This window comes from Lytechinus pictus, chromosome 8, assembly GCF_037042905.1.
Source record: "Lytechinus pictus isolate F3 Inbred chromosome 8, Lp3.0, whole genome shotgun sequence".
In the NCBI taxonomy this organism is placed as follows: Eukaryota; Metazoa; Echinodermata; class Echinoidea; order Temnopleuroida; family Toxopneustidae; genus Lytechinus; species Lytechinus pictus.
The window spans coordinates 16,248,653-16,263,255 of record NC_087252.1 but is presented as its reverse complement, the minus strand read 5'-3'; positions in this window follow the sequence as shown (position 1 = coordinate 16,263,255).

Here is a 14,603-nt window from a genome sequence, read left to right as displayed (position 1 = left end):
ATTAATATACTTAAACATAATGATAGCTACTTGAAGAGTATACAAGTCGGCAACTTTTAGTGTTTTCTGTTTGAAAAATAATGGATCAGTGTGAGCCAAGTAATGAGATCCTGTACAAATGCGAATAACTCTCTTTTGTAATTTGAAAATAGAAGTCAGCTTTGTTGAGCCACAATTAGCCCAAACAACGTTACAATAAGTAATATACGGGAGTACTAAGGAATTGTACAATAGGAATAAAGTTTTAAGAGGCAAAATAAATTTTAACTTAGAAATAATTCCAATGCTTCTCGAAATACGCATTGTAATATGGTGCAGATGCTCATTCCATTTCGAGAAAAATAATGAGAAAAACAATATAAATGGTCATTAGTGCGTAAATCCGATATCCATCACTTCCAACGTCATGATAATTACGTACATTATTATTACTATTATTAATACACCATCGTTATCATTATTATTATATTGGGGAATATATACCCCACCCACCCCCGGGATCGAAACCTATATCTGTTATAGTCAAATAACAGAACGTTCCATCATTGTTTCCGCTCACCACACATGGTATTTCGTCATTATTTTATCATTTATCAATGATATGAACTATCATGACTAAAATTTTTGTCTACCATGTAGATATTTTGTTTCAATTATATTCTGTTGAAATCGCTGGATTACAGATGGGGTGAGGGCCATGGACACCTCCCCCGGCCCATAAAAAAATCACCGTTAAGAAAACAGAAGAGAATAGGAAAGAACTGAGAGACAATAGGAAATAAATTATCATCTCAATAATAGGTCAAAATCTATCACAATCAGTGTTTTGTTATGAGGAATGTCAAGACATTTGCCCGATACGCCATTCTGTCCAACTAAATTTTTGCCCATTTTACGCTATTGGTCACTTATCATTGTCAATTTGGAATTAATGAGTTCTTGATTAATTCAGTATTGTTTTTATCTTTCTGTATTTTCGTTGCTATACAATTCCTATATCCGGTTGTGTCTGTAGTCTTCATGTTCACATTTTCAAAGGGACTTTCTTTTATTTCAATATTGTTCTCCAACTCTTTTTTGGAAGTTTTTTTTCGATTTATTGATTGGATAAACAAAATAAATTTACAATGCATGTAGCATAATCATAATACGGCCTGAAATACAATTGACAATGTTTTAACTGTATGAAGATAGGACTTAGACATAAAGAATGTAAAAGCATATAACTATCATGAACAATGCAGAAAATGCAGAGTAAAACTCCAAAAGCAAAGAAATGCTTGAAACGTATCAGCCAAAAAGGGGGAGAAGGGCTACACGGAAACTTATGAATTAAATTGGTCCGTAAGAAAAATTTAATGTCACAAATAATCAAAGTATTACAGGGGCCACGGAAACGGGGGGAGGGGCTGCGGCCCACGCACTGCAAAAAAACGTAAAAGTTACCATCGGATTATGATTATTTGCATGGGCAGCCCCCACCCCATCACACTTTCCAATCCGTTTCGCGGCCCTTGAGAAAGGGAAAAAAGTAGGTATCCAAAAGTGAAGTGTGAGCTTTATTTTGGTATATGCCTAGATTCAAAGAAATATATCACTTGTGAGTTATTGCCCCGTGGCCGCTGTGCATTCATATACTTCTACATATCGAATTACCGCTCAGTGAGGATTCACAAGTATAATTATCATTTTTCTCCTGGAGTTTATGAAAACATAATAGGCAAGAATATTTTAATCGGCAACATGAAAAATGTGCATCTCATATCCGTTAAACCTCGGGACCTGCCCATCATTTTCAAACAAGAATGTCATCTTTACTTCCAAAGGTAGGCTTTTCCCGCCCCAAACTATTCTTACAAGCCATATATAGACGAGTAAATTTACTTTATCATCAATAATGATTTCAACATTATTTTCCGCCTGAGTTGTAAAATGTTGATGACGCCGTGGAGCTAAAGGCGTCGGATATAATACAACATTTAATTCGTCTTTCTATATATACTCTAAAAATGCGTTACTGGATAATTATGCCCTTTAATGATAACACCCACTTTTTCATGTATTCTACCATTTTGATTGTTTTTTGTTGTTGTTTTTGTGTAACTTTCGTTGGTATTTTATTTTGTTTATTTACACCCAGCTATCACTTCGGACCGTCTCGACCTCGTATTCTTTCGGTTGTGTATTCAATAGTCCAGATACTTCTTTCATTCTCTTTCCCCTATTTCACGACGGCAGCATATCATATTTTGGAACCTATGAATTGAGGGGTTCGGGTTACTCTACATCTTTTAAACATATAGCAAGATAAAACGCAAAAAAATGCCATGTGATTTTTTTTATGGCCAGCCCCCTTCACCCTTTCTGCTCAGCCCCCACACTTTCAACTCCATGCTGCCACTGCCTTAGCGTTAAATGACCCAACAACTCGACGCAAACAACATTATTTTTTGTGCGAGTGAACTAAGCGAGGGAATCCAGAAAATTATTCCTTCTTTCATGTCATTGTTTTCTCAATTTCTATTTCTACACCTTTTCTATTTCTATATCTTGGTCACAGATCTTCTTTCTTGAGGGCGGATGGTCCCCAAGCCCCCGCCCCCAACATGTACGCTATGCAGTGACATTGCATGTAGTCTATTTATGTGACGCCCCTTTCCCCTTCTTGATATCAAAGCCATTTAAACCTCGCAGATTGCCGGTTTTTTAATCAAATCGCAGGTATATACAGAATATAGCTTTTACACATTACATTTATTCAACCCAGTTGAACCGAATATTTTGAGGTGGCCAAACATAGCAATGTGGGAAAATTTGTAAAAAGTCGCCAGCACGTGAGCAAATCGAGCTAGAAAAAATTGCCCATCGAAATTGAAATTTCATTGTTTCCATTCATTTCATCATACGTTGTCTCCTATAATTTATTTTATTACTTCTTGGGTGTAGAACCACTTGTAGGCCAGTGATTGAACTTAAAGGAATGGTCCCTACAAGGAGCGTTACAGAGCCATTTGAAGGTTATAGATGAAGAGCTCCTACCGCGTGGGGTCTGGGGCAACTGCCCCGGTAGCTTATTTGAATAAAATTTAGCAAGTTTATAGCACTATGTTGTAAGCAGTCCTTCTTTTTTCCCACTCTTTATTTTCATTCCTCGGCAGCCCGGTTGTGTCATTAATTTTTTTTCTTGTCTTTTTTCTTTGATTTCCAATGTAGCTTTTGACTATTTCCATTCCGACCTTCATTTACCGCTATGTTTTCTATTGCATTAAATATAGGCCTATTTCGGAATGATTTTTTCTTTCTCAAATGTTCTTCTTTCATTCCTTTTCCGTCCGATATCCGTCCTTTTCCATTAAAAAAAATCTTCGTTTTCTTTCACTTTTCTCTTGCCCTTCCCTTTTCCTCCTTTCCTTTTCTTTCCCCTTCCCCTTTCACCCTTATGTTTGTTAAAATATCCCTCCCTTTTCCCCGTTTTTTTTTTTTTTTTTCCAGTGAAATCCGTTAGGGGGCAGCTTGCCCCCCCCCCCCCCCCCGCCTGTTACGCCACTGGTCGTGCCGAAACAGAATCTACGGTATTGTTTACATAGCAAATCTCAGAATTTCCTTGCTCTATGAAGTTTCAATCTTGGCAGAGGCTGGGACGAGCATGTGGAAGTTGCTAGCGACCACTTTGTGTGCGACCATGGTGCAACTCCCCTACAACCCATGCCTCAGGGGCCGCGGAAGCGGGTCCGGGGGGGGCTGGGGGAATTCAGCCCCCCGGCCCCCTCACTTATTTCCAAAACAGTGTACAAAAAACGTAAAAATGACATTAGGATTGTGATATTTTGAATGGTCAGCCCCCCCCCCACTTTGAAAACTGTTCCGCGACCCATATTGCCGTACCTATTACCCCATACCACTGGTAGAACACGAAACTGTAGCTATAGGCCTACGTCTAATCCGTAAGACTGTGAAAAAAACTTAAGGCCAATGCATGCAGCTGCCTCTACCTGTACCAAGATCATATCATGTACGCATAAGTGGGGTAAACCCATCCCGAAACCCATATATACCTAACAGTGCTGTAACTTCCATTTCATTTTGTAAAGAGGCAGAGAATCTATTTGCGATGACCGTAGCAAGTGGTTCCTCTCATGCCCCCAAACAAAGTGTGAGCCGTGTAATTGTCATTTTCACCGCCAAGCACGTACAAGCAGTCATTTACATTTTTTTCTCAAATAAACATAGAGCGAATGCGTATTTTCTGCTATTTTTCTACATGACCAGCTCATCTGTCCAGCCACCAATTCATTTTATTTCATCATTTTATCATTGGTATCCATTCGTTCATCCATTCAATCCGTCCATCCTGGGGGATTATCAGTAGGCCTATCCATCGGATGATCGGGCGGATGATACAATACACCCATACCCAGGCCCAGCTATCAATCCATCATTCATTCTCTTCACTCGATCTTCAGTCATTTCTCCATCCAAGGAGATTGCTCCATCCGTCCATAGAATATAGCTTTAGATCTGTCCATTGGTAATAAGGCTACCACCCTCTCTTCTGCCGCCCCCAACTTTCCGGCTCATGGGCTCGCATGAGTGTGTGTGAGCGAGTTGATCTCCTCGAAATTGATACACAAATCATACACCATGGGGCTATAAATAGCTCCATGCTTACACATTACGTTGGTCTGTTCTCTTCTGCTTCTCCAAGTTTGCGTAGTCTTCTTCACGAACCTTGCTTCCCGGATTCCCCACGCGTTCATTGTAAATACCGTCTTAGGAATGAGACCCAAATACACATTGTATCTTAATTGCCTGTACTCATGTTATTATTTGTACTTTGTGTATATTTTTATGATTGCATGTGACTGTGCTTTTTAAACAAGCAAATAAAGAAGAATTAATAACTCTGGGTCTATAGCACAGAGTTCGGTCCTGTATATATATATCCCCAGATAAAAATCACACTTTTACTGCTGAGCAATACTGAACTTCTCATTATTAAAAATCGAGATGCAAGTTTCCTTGCAGGGCTGCAAAATTAATAGCTATTTTGTCACTGTTTTTTGTTGTTGTTGAAATCTTGCCGAGTACGTCATGTCTGCCCCATCCCTCAATTTTATCTGCTCATCATCTGCTTGTGAATTAAAATTCCAAAACGTGCATCGATACTCGCATACACGCACTATTCGGTCTATATGTGTAGACTATACTCACGTACTTTGCATGCGATGATAATGTCCTGTGACTGTGATGTGAACCGGTAGCTTGTGTGCAAAGCGTAAACAAGTCGCTAGCCGGCTGGCATCGGCGCTTTGAGCTTGCACGCACCGTTCGACGTTTGCTTTCTCAGCTACACACATACGGGGATTTCTAGATACTGCGCATGCGCGATGACGTATTCATCAATATGCATGACGTCGTAATGAATATGCATTATTCGAACAGTGTTCTAAGATCAATTTATTTTTTAACCCGAGAGGGCGTCAATAGAAAGGTCCTAAGTATAAACGGTTAACCGATAAATATATAATACATGTTTCACCCCCCAGGACCAAAATCCAGTTAAAACCAATTAGGGCAAAACCAATTGAAACCAGTTGGCCAACTGGTTAATTCAATAGGGAAATTGGAACAACTGGTTCCAATTGAAAACCAGTTGCCAATTGGTTCCAGTTAAAACCAATTGGTTCCAATTGAAAACCAGTTGCCAATTGGTTCCAGTTAAAACCAATTGGGCAACTGGAACCAGTTGGCAATTGGTGCAGTTGTTCCAATTTCCCTATTAAAACCAATTGAATCCAATTGGCGGCAACTGGTTTCAATTGGTTCCAGTTGAAACCAATTGGAGGCAACTGGTTTCAACTGGAACCAGTTGAAACCAATTGGTTTCCAACTGGATCCAATTAGAACTAATTGGAATGAACTTAATTAGTTACAAATTAATTAGCATTTGCACTAACTATTGCTCATTTGCCAACACAGAAGCAGTATTATATGTCTATTAATACCAATGTAAAGGGCATTGATAAAATACAGACTTTCATATGTATATATTATATGGAAGATCTTCAAATATATGTATTTTTATTTGATGTAATTTGGTAACAGTTAGTGGTGTACTAATTATCCTTTAATCTGTTTTAATTATAATCTATAACATTTATGAACATGGTTTTCACTGCTAAGTATTCTAAATACTTATCTTTAAAAAGTGTGGCAATTGAAATTGAAAAGAATTAAATAGATACATTGTTAATGATGATGGATCTCATAAAACATTAATCTGTGCACACTGGCAGATAATATGCAAATTAACTGGTTTCAATTGGATCCAGTTGGGTAACTGGAAAATTTCCAATTGGAAACCAATTGGAAATCATTTCCAGTTACCCAACTGGTTCCAGTTTTATTTCCAGTTACCCAACTGGTTCCAATTAGAATTCATTTCTTCATTTCCAATTACCCATCTTTCCAGTTAGAAGTCATCTCCAGTTACCCAATTGGTACCAGTTAGGATTTCCAGTTACACAACTGCATGGTTCAAGTTAGGAATTCCAGTTACCCAACTGGTTCCAGTTAGAAATCATTTCCAGTTGGAAGTCATTTCCAGTTACCCAACTGGTTCCAGTTAGGATTTCCAGTTGCCAGTTGGGATTTCCAGTTACTCAACTGGTTCCAGTTAGAAATCATTTCCAATTGGAAGTCATTTCCAGTTACCCAACTGGTTCCAGTTAGGATTTCCAGTTACCCAACTGGTTCCAGTTAGAAATCATTTCCAGTTGGAAGTCATTTCCAGTTACCCAACTGGTTCCAGTTAGGATTTCCAGTTGCCCAACTGGTTCCAGTTAGGATTTCCAGTTGCCCAACTGGTTCCAGTTGGGATTTCCAGTTACTCAACTGGTTCCAGTTAGAAATCATTTCCAGTTACCCAACTGGTTCCAGTTAGGATTTCCAGTTGCCCAACTGGTTCCAGTTAGGATTTCCAGTTGCCCAACTGGTTCCAGTTGGGATTTCCAGTTACTTAACTGGTTCCAGTTAGAAATCATTTCCAATTGGAAGTCATTTCCAGTTACCCAACTGGTTCCAGTTAGGATTACCAGTTGCCCAACTGGTTTCAATTGGTTTCAACTGGAAATTGTTAAATTCCAGTTAAAACCAATTGAAACCAGTTAAAACCAATTTAAACCAATTGAAACCAGTTGGAAATCCAACTGGTTTCAATTGGATTTTGGTCCTGGGCCCTCAATATCATGAAAATAGAAAAGTTATGCAAGTTTTTTTTCCGTGATAAAATCGAGCAATAATATAGGTATTTAATTAATGTAATAATTTTGAAATTGATTCATTGCCCATTTCTGAGAACAACCAATCATACACTATACCTTTAACAATGATGTCTTGATGTCATACCACATATCAGAAACAGAGTCTGCCGTTGAAGGGTACTTCCCAAGGAACTCTTGCTGGAAAAGTTTTCCTCGCTTCTTCATTTCATCTAGACTGGCCTTCTTCCAAAGATGAATCTTACGCCTCACCGGTTTTTTTCTTCGGACAGATATGTCGGACACTGTCAGGACAATGTCATGATCCCCTAAGCCTGGAAGAGGTGAACACTTCGTAACAAAGGATGGACGATTGGTGAGAAAAAGATCAAGGGTATTGACCTCTCTAGTCTTGAATAATACCATCTGTTGGAGAGTACAATTTTGAACCATATCCAAGAACCTGTTGTTAATTTGAGCAGGATTCCTATTACCACAAACTGTCTGTAAAGACCAGTCTATGTCAGGCAGATTAAAGTCCCCTCCAATCCAGATAACAGCTTTCCTCTCTTCTCTACACAGTGATTCGATTGAGGAACACATTTCATCCAAGTAGTGATGGTCGCTGTTTGGGGGTCGATAAAGAGATCCAATCACAACATCTTTTTTCTGACCAATATGAACCTTTATGAACACTTGCTCTACATCCTCGGCTTTCAGGATCTGTTTGTATATTAGATCATTTCTTATTGCTAATAACACTCCCCCGTAGCCATCTTGTCGGTCTTTCCTGATAACATCAAAGAAGGGTGGGAAGAACTCTGAACTAAAAATTGTACTGTTCAGCCAGGTCTCTGTTCCAAAAATAACATCAGGTTTCTCACAATCGATGAGGGCATTCAATTCCTCCTTCTTGTTCTTCAAACTTTGGAAGTTGATGGTAAGAACTTTAATACTCGAGGGATTGGGTATGTTGTTACGATTTCTCCGATGATTTAAAGACCGTCTTGGAGAAGAGCTTATCAATGGAGATCCGATGTTGCCTGGTACAATGCTTGATTGTAAATCGCTAGAATTGCTGAGTGATGAATGGTCAAGACTTGAGAATGAATTTGATAAATCAATACTCCTAGACGATGAGAAAAGACTGGAAGAAAACTGTGGCATACTGCAGTTGGTACATTCCCATGTAGCGTTGCTTCCATTGAGAGCGATGTAGACTGGGGTTGACATGTGCATACAACTGACGTGGAACCAATGATCACAAACATCGCAGGCAACACCTCTCTGGGCCCATGTCACTCCCTTGTGACAGATTTGGCAAGGATACTAGGGTTGGTAAGGGCCCGGATTTAGCTCCACATCCGATGATAATTATAGAAGTAGTAGAGTGATGTAAAGTAAGGAGTGAGATTTCACCTCTTTAAGGACTGATAATGAACGCCTACTTCGTGTAACAACCTTGATCGCAATGCCTTGCTTTACTTGTTGATATTTGTTTATAATGCTCTTTTCAAGACAGTCAACTGCCTTGAAGTTTAGAGACTCATGACAAAATAAAGATTCCCGTCTTTGTGTCTCTACTCGTCTAATAAAACAACTGAAAAACGTAGTTGAAAGAATTAACAAGTAAAGTGAATTCCTGTTCATCATGATGATTACTTTCTCTAACAGACAAGTAACTATATTGGTTAGGGCTAATCATAAAAGATGGTTGTCAACGACTGCTAAAACTTAGAGTTTCCATTTTAACTAACATAGTTATTCTGCATCTTAAAGAATATATTTGCAATCTAATCAGCAGAAAAAAAGAAAATCAAAGGTATTCTATGTATTTTATACTCAAAGCTGACGTAAATTAAAACATCAATAAAGTCAACATAATAGGCCTACTATAATTGAATAATACCAAATAGCAGATCCACTATTATACCTCATCATAATCAAATATGCTTTAACAGGAATAGACTCTATAGACTTAAAGAGTCAAAAAGGAAAGGAAAGAAAAGAAAAAACAAAAGACCCAAGTAGACTCTAAATAGTTTATTTGGGTTTGAAAATGTGGTTTTCTGGGATGAAATTACAAAAATTTTATGTCACATTTATCCCAGCTCCACCTCAGTAATGCTCGGTGACTGTTTGCTGCACCGTTCGCCCACAGTTTAAGGGATGTTATTCTCCCTGTCGGCACACTATTCACAGATGCTCTAGCATAATAAGTCACCAAGAAGACCGAGGTAGCCAATGGGTTGATTGTGACCACAATTAACATCCACGCATGAACATAACAAAAAGAAAATGGATATCAGCAAATAAATAGATACAGATAAATATATATATACAAACAAATAAATATAAAAAATACGTATGTGAAAACTCAGCACTCAGCAAGTTAAATCAAAGTCCTAAATTTACTCTAGAGTCTAAGCTAACTTAAACTTAGACTTGTTAGCAGATCATTTGAAATGATCTGTAACCATATAACATGACAAAATGTGAACAAAAAGAAAATTTGGCCTAAGTAAACTATAAATGAAATTGGAACATACTCACAGAAAAGATAAATAACTTGCACACAATTTGGTTCTGAAATATTCCTGATATATTCCTTTAAGTGATTTTAACTTGTCCACTCATTATTGTCCAATTGTGACATCATACAAACCACAGGCGCACGTACAAAATAAAACAAGCGCAGATAAAGCATCCATACGCTTATGGGTTTACTTTTAAAATTTAAATCTTTGCAAAAACCCCGAAAAAACTTTGTAAAATGCAATTTACTGCAAAAATCCTATAAATCGAATTGAATAAAATGCCCCGTTCGATGCCCCACAAAAATCTCTAAAAGCCGATATCAAATTTATAAATTAAAACCAAAAGCATTCGGCTAAAACTAGCAAAAAACGCGGAACTCCCCGAGACACGTCCTTCCCCGCTCGCGACTTTGACCATACTCACGGGACTAGGGTGATTTATGGTCTAAATATTTCTCCAAATGAATTGTGGAAACAGAAATTATGCACTTAACACGATTATATGGATGAAGGTCTAACGAGTGGCAGTTTCCTGACATCTGGGCACAGACTGGAACCTCAAAAAATGAAAAGTTATCTCCTTCTACCAATATGAATATGTCTACCCCATAATAACGCTAGAGGGCGTACTTCGTCAAATCGCTGTGATTACGCGGAGACCGGCCGCCATTACTCGATAGGTCTTCGCAGCCTGCCATGCGCGTACAGTACCTATTCCGGCTATGGGGCATGTACAGTGCCGGCCGCGGGAAACGTCACAGTGCCCCCTAGGGCGAACGCGGTAGCCCGTAGCGGACATTTGAGGGGAGCGGACGAGGGAAGATGCCCGCGTCCGCTCCCCTGGGACATGAGTGCCCTAGGGGAGCGCCCGAGGGTAGTCCCGCGTCTATCCTAGGGTGTTTCTGTAGGATGTTCGGCCGTGCATTCTTGGTCGAAAGAAGAGGACTGATTTGACACATTCAAGACTGCATGTGATTTTTATCTCATATCAAGCATAAGTTTTCGAATATTTATCGTGGATAAAATCTGTTATGAAAATTACAAAGTTTTGGGTTGATAACTAGGATTTTATGCTTTTTCACCGAATTACTTATTGTGTTCGATTACACACTGGGACCAGTATAAAGGGTCCTTTCCTATATATTAATATTCTTTCCGTGGTGTCCGTTATTTCATTCACTCACATGGTTAGTCGTGATTGTAAATGAGTTTCTGACAAAGGAGCAGGTATTTGTCGATGTTGACCCTACATTCCGGAGGTCGTCCTATAACTATTTACTCTATTGTTTCCCTGCATGGTCATCCTTTTTATATACCCTGACATGCCTTTCAGGCGCGGATCTACGAGATGCAGATAAAAGGGAGAAGAAGAAACCAAAAATGAAAGAAAAGGCGAATATGAAGGGATGGATTGAAGACGAGAAGGAAAGAGATAAGAGAAATAGAAAAAAGTGAGAGAAGGGGAAAGGGGAGAAAGAGAAAATAGGGGGGGGGGGCGAAGAGGAGAAAGAGGGAGAGGGGGTAAAGAAAAGAAATAAGGGAAAGGTGAAAATCGAGAAGAAAACAGAGGGGATAAAAAAAGGGAAGGTGAGACAGAAAGAAAATAGGGAAAAGAAAAATAGATTGAAATTCGAAGGGGAGAAGAGTCAAAGGAAGAAAAGGAAGGACAGAATGAGAAAGAGAGAATGATAAGGAGGGGGATATTAAATGAAATGAAGAAGGGAGACATAATAAAATTGTCCAGTTTTTCATATCAGAAAATACGTTAGTAACTCGCATCTGCCCATTTTTACGCTGATGACAAGTATTAAACATTCTTGCGCTCAATCTTGTAATTATTTTCTCTCACCTTGCTCACAATTTCCTGCTCTCGTTGCATCAATTAACATCCGCTCATTCAAGAAAGAAAAATTAAAGAAAAAGGCAAATAGGAAGGGATGGAGGAAAAATGAGAAGGAAAATAGAAAAAGTGAGAGAAGCAGAAGGGAGCGAAGAAAAGAAGGGGAAAGGGGAGAAAGAGAAAATAGAGGGGGCTTATTGTTTCATGGTAATATGGATACCATATAGTTCTGCGGTACTTAGTTATGAAACTTGTTTTACTCAGTAATGCTCACACGCGATGATTAAAAGGATTTTCGACTATATAGAGGTGAACCGGGACGGGGCTTTCATTCTTTAACTTGGCTTGACTAATTCCGTTGTTCCCCGAAAAGAATTGTTAGATTTGATAGTTAGCGTTTGCGTGAGCACCCACCAAAACTCTTAACAAAAGAATGGTTTGTATAGCTCCATTCTTGCTTTGTCGGCAAGTGATAATTAACTCGTTAAGTACCCATTCCACACACTACGTCATAGTAGCCTTCGAAAACATACTTTTACTTGGGTATATGTGTTTAAACATTGAAGCTAAATGTGCTAGAATTTTTTTAAATAGTTACATTATGTAAATAGCTTTTGCTGCTTTGCTCTGGAGCGCATTGAGCATCCAATCAAGATGGAAAGTGCGCTTTACAAATGTCATGTATTATTATTTTTAGCTGCCATATAACACTGAATTCTGTATTATACCAAGTTGTGACTTGGTTTTATCATTTCCAATTCATATAACAAAATATATTTCGAAGGAAAATCTTGCTTTACTGAAATAAAATTAATAAATAAACAATGTTTATAACTTTAATTGATGTCCGACAAATCTAACAATATAAAACCGCAGTTCGTAAATATGATAGTTTAATCTTTACTTCGACGTCAATTATTCGTGTTATTATCATCATGTAGGTGTATCAGGGATATTAATATTCGTTTTAATCCCATCTATAATTTTATATAAAATTGCGCGAAATATATGTGGTTGTTCTCACTATGAAGCTGCAACCCCTCTTCATTTTTCTCATCCTCCTCTTCCTTCTTCTCCTTTATTATTTCCACCACTTTCATCTCTTCCCAATTCGAATATCTACCAATGTAACTTAAAAACCGCAATAGAGAGCTGGTAATGTAATCAGATGTTTTAGCAAAAAGATAAATCTGTTACATCTATTGCATTTAGGTAAATTTATATTTTTTATAGGGTGAGGGTTTTAGAGATCCGATTTGAACCGAAATGAAAAGAACATCCTCATTTATTGTTGTTAGCGTATCAACAAATTAATCCCCCCTCCTCATTTCTATGAACATCCTGTCATAAATTGGGAAGCGGATGTGATCAAAGGAGATCAAATGTGTGGGCGGGGAGCAAGACTCTACCAGACTGTTGACAATAACAAAAGAACCAAATAAAAAATCGATGAGCACAACTAGTTTTGCTGGTGTTTGCTTTTTGCACGTATACTTTGTATGATCTTGGTCATACTAGTATTCGTTTTCACCTTTCATTCCCTTTATTAGGGTTGTATCAACCATGTCAACGAATTGACGATCCCAATATTGACCGCACGTTTGTTTTAACATAATGAGAATTCGCAAATGCCCTTGATATTCATAATTCTGTTTTATTTTAAGTTTGTCATTAATGTTTGTTAACATTCACTCTGTTAATAACTTGTCAATTTTGATTTACAAAAAAAATCAAGTCTGCTTATTAATGCCTTTTGTCTATTTTAATTATTTTTTGTTGATATCCCTTTCTTTCTTCTTTCCGGATTCCACCCTGTGCACCCCGTTAAACTCAGGGAAGAATGTTTCAAATGTTTTCTAGTTCTTACACTATTCACAATAAGGATATGGGATTAGGTGTATTGTTTACGCTGAAGGGAGAGGAATGGGTGCGTATGGAAAAAAAATATCCCAAAAGATAGAGAAGTGATCTCCATGACATTAAATCACAATTGTGTCCTATTTTTTAAAAACAAGTTTGTATGATACATGTATGCCTCCCACGTAAGGCGTAAGGAAAAAAAGTTTACCTAATGCATCAAATTAGATTAATTGATTAGATTCATTGCGGTAAATGAAATACAATAAATTCGATGTTCCAGCCAGGTTGACCAGATTTCACAAAATTAAATACGGGACAATCGACAAAGCACTATGTACCATCGGATCGACCGAGCCAGGCCAAAAAATCAACAAAAAGGCTACACAATGTTAGACTTGTTAACAAAATATATTAAGAAAGGGGAAGGGAGGGTGAGCGGAAGAAAGAAAAGAGAAAATAATGAGGAAACAAGAAATGAATTGAGACGAAAGAAAAAAATAAGGAAAAATTAAAAGGAAAAAAGTTTGAATAAAAGAGAGAACGGTTTCCGTCATTACTTGTAATGAATAAGGAAAGAAAGAATTAAAATAAAGGAAGGGAAGATGAATAAATGTGTGAAAGAAAAAACATAAGGAGAGAAAAGAGAAAAGTAAGAAAAATGGAGGAAAAGAGAAATAAATAAAAATAATTCCTTCATTATTTGAAAGAAACAAAGACAGAATAAAACATGAAGGAAGAAAGGGAAAGAGGGAATAAGGGAAAACAGAATTAAAAAAAAAAGAAAAAAAATAACATCTACAAAAAAATAATAATCTACAATAGATTCCGATCACGCTAGTTTAAAAACATAATGGTCTATCACAAGATAACCAAAGTACATGCACATGTAAACATAATGCAATGTACGTACCCTAGGGCACCCGAGGATAAGTGCGGGCACGGCCAATATTATATAGCACGCAGGAAACTGCGGGCCCGGGAAAACGCCCTCGTCTGCTCCCCTTGAATACCCTCGGTTAGACGCAAAAGCCCCCTAGGGTGTTTGCGTGCTCGGGCGTGACGTTTCCTGCGGCCGGCACTGTACTGTGATAGCACAGAAACGGAACA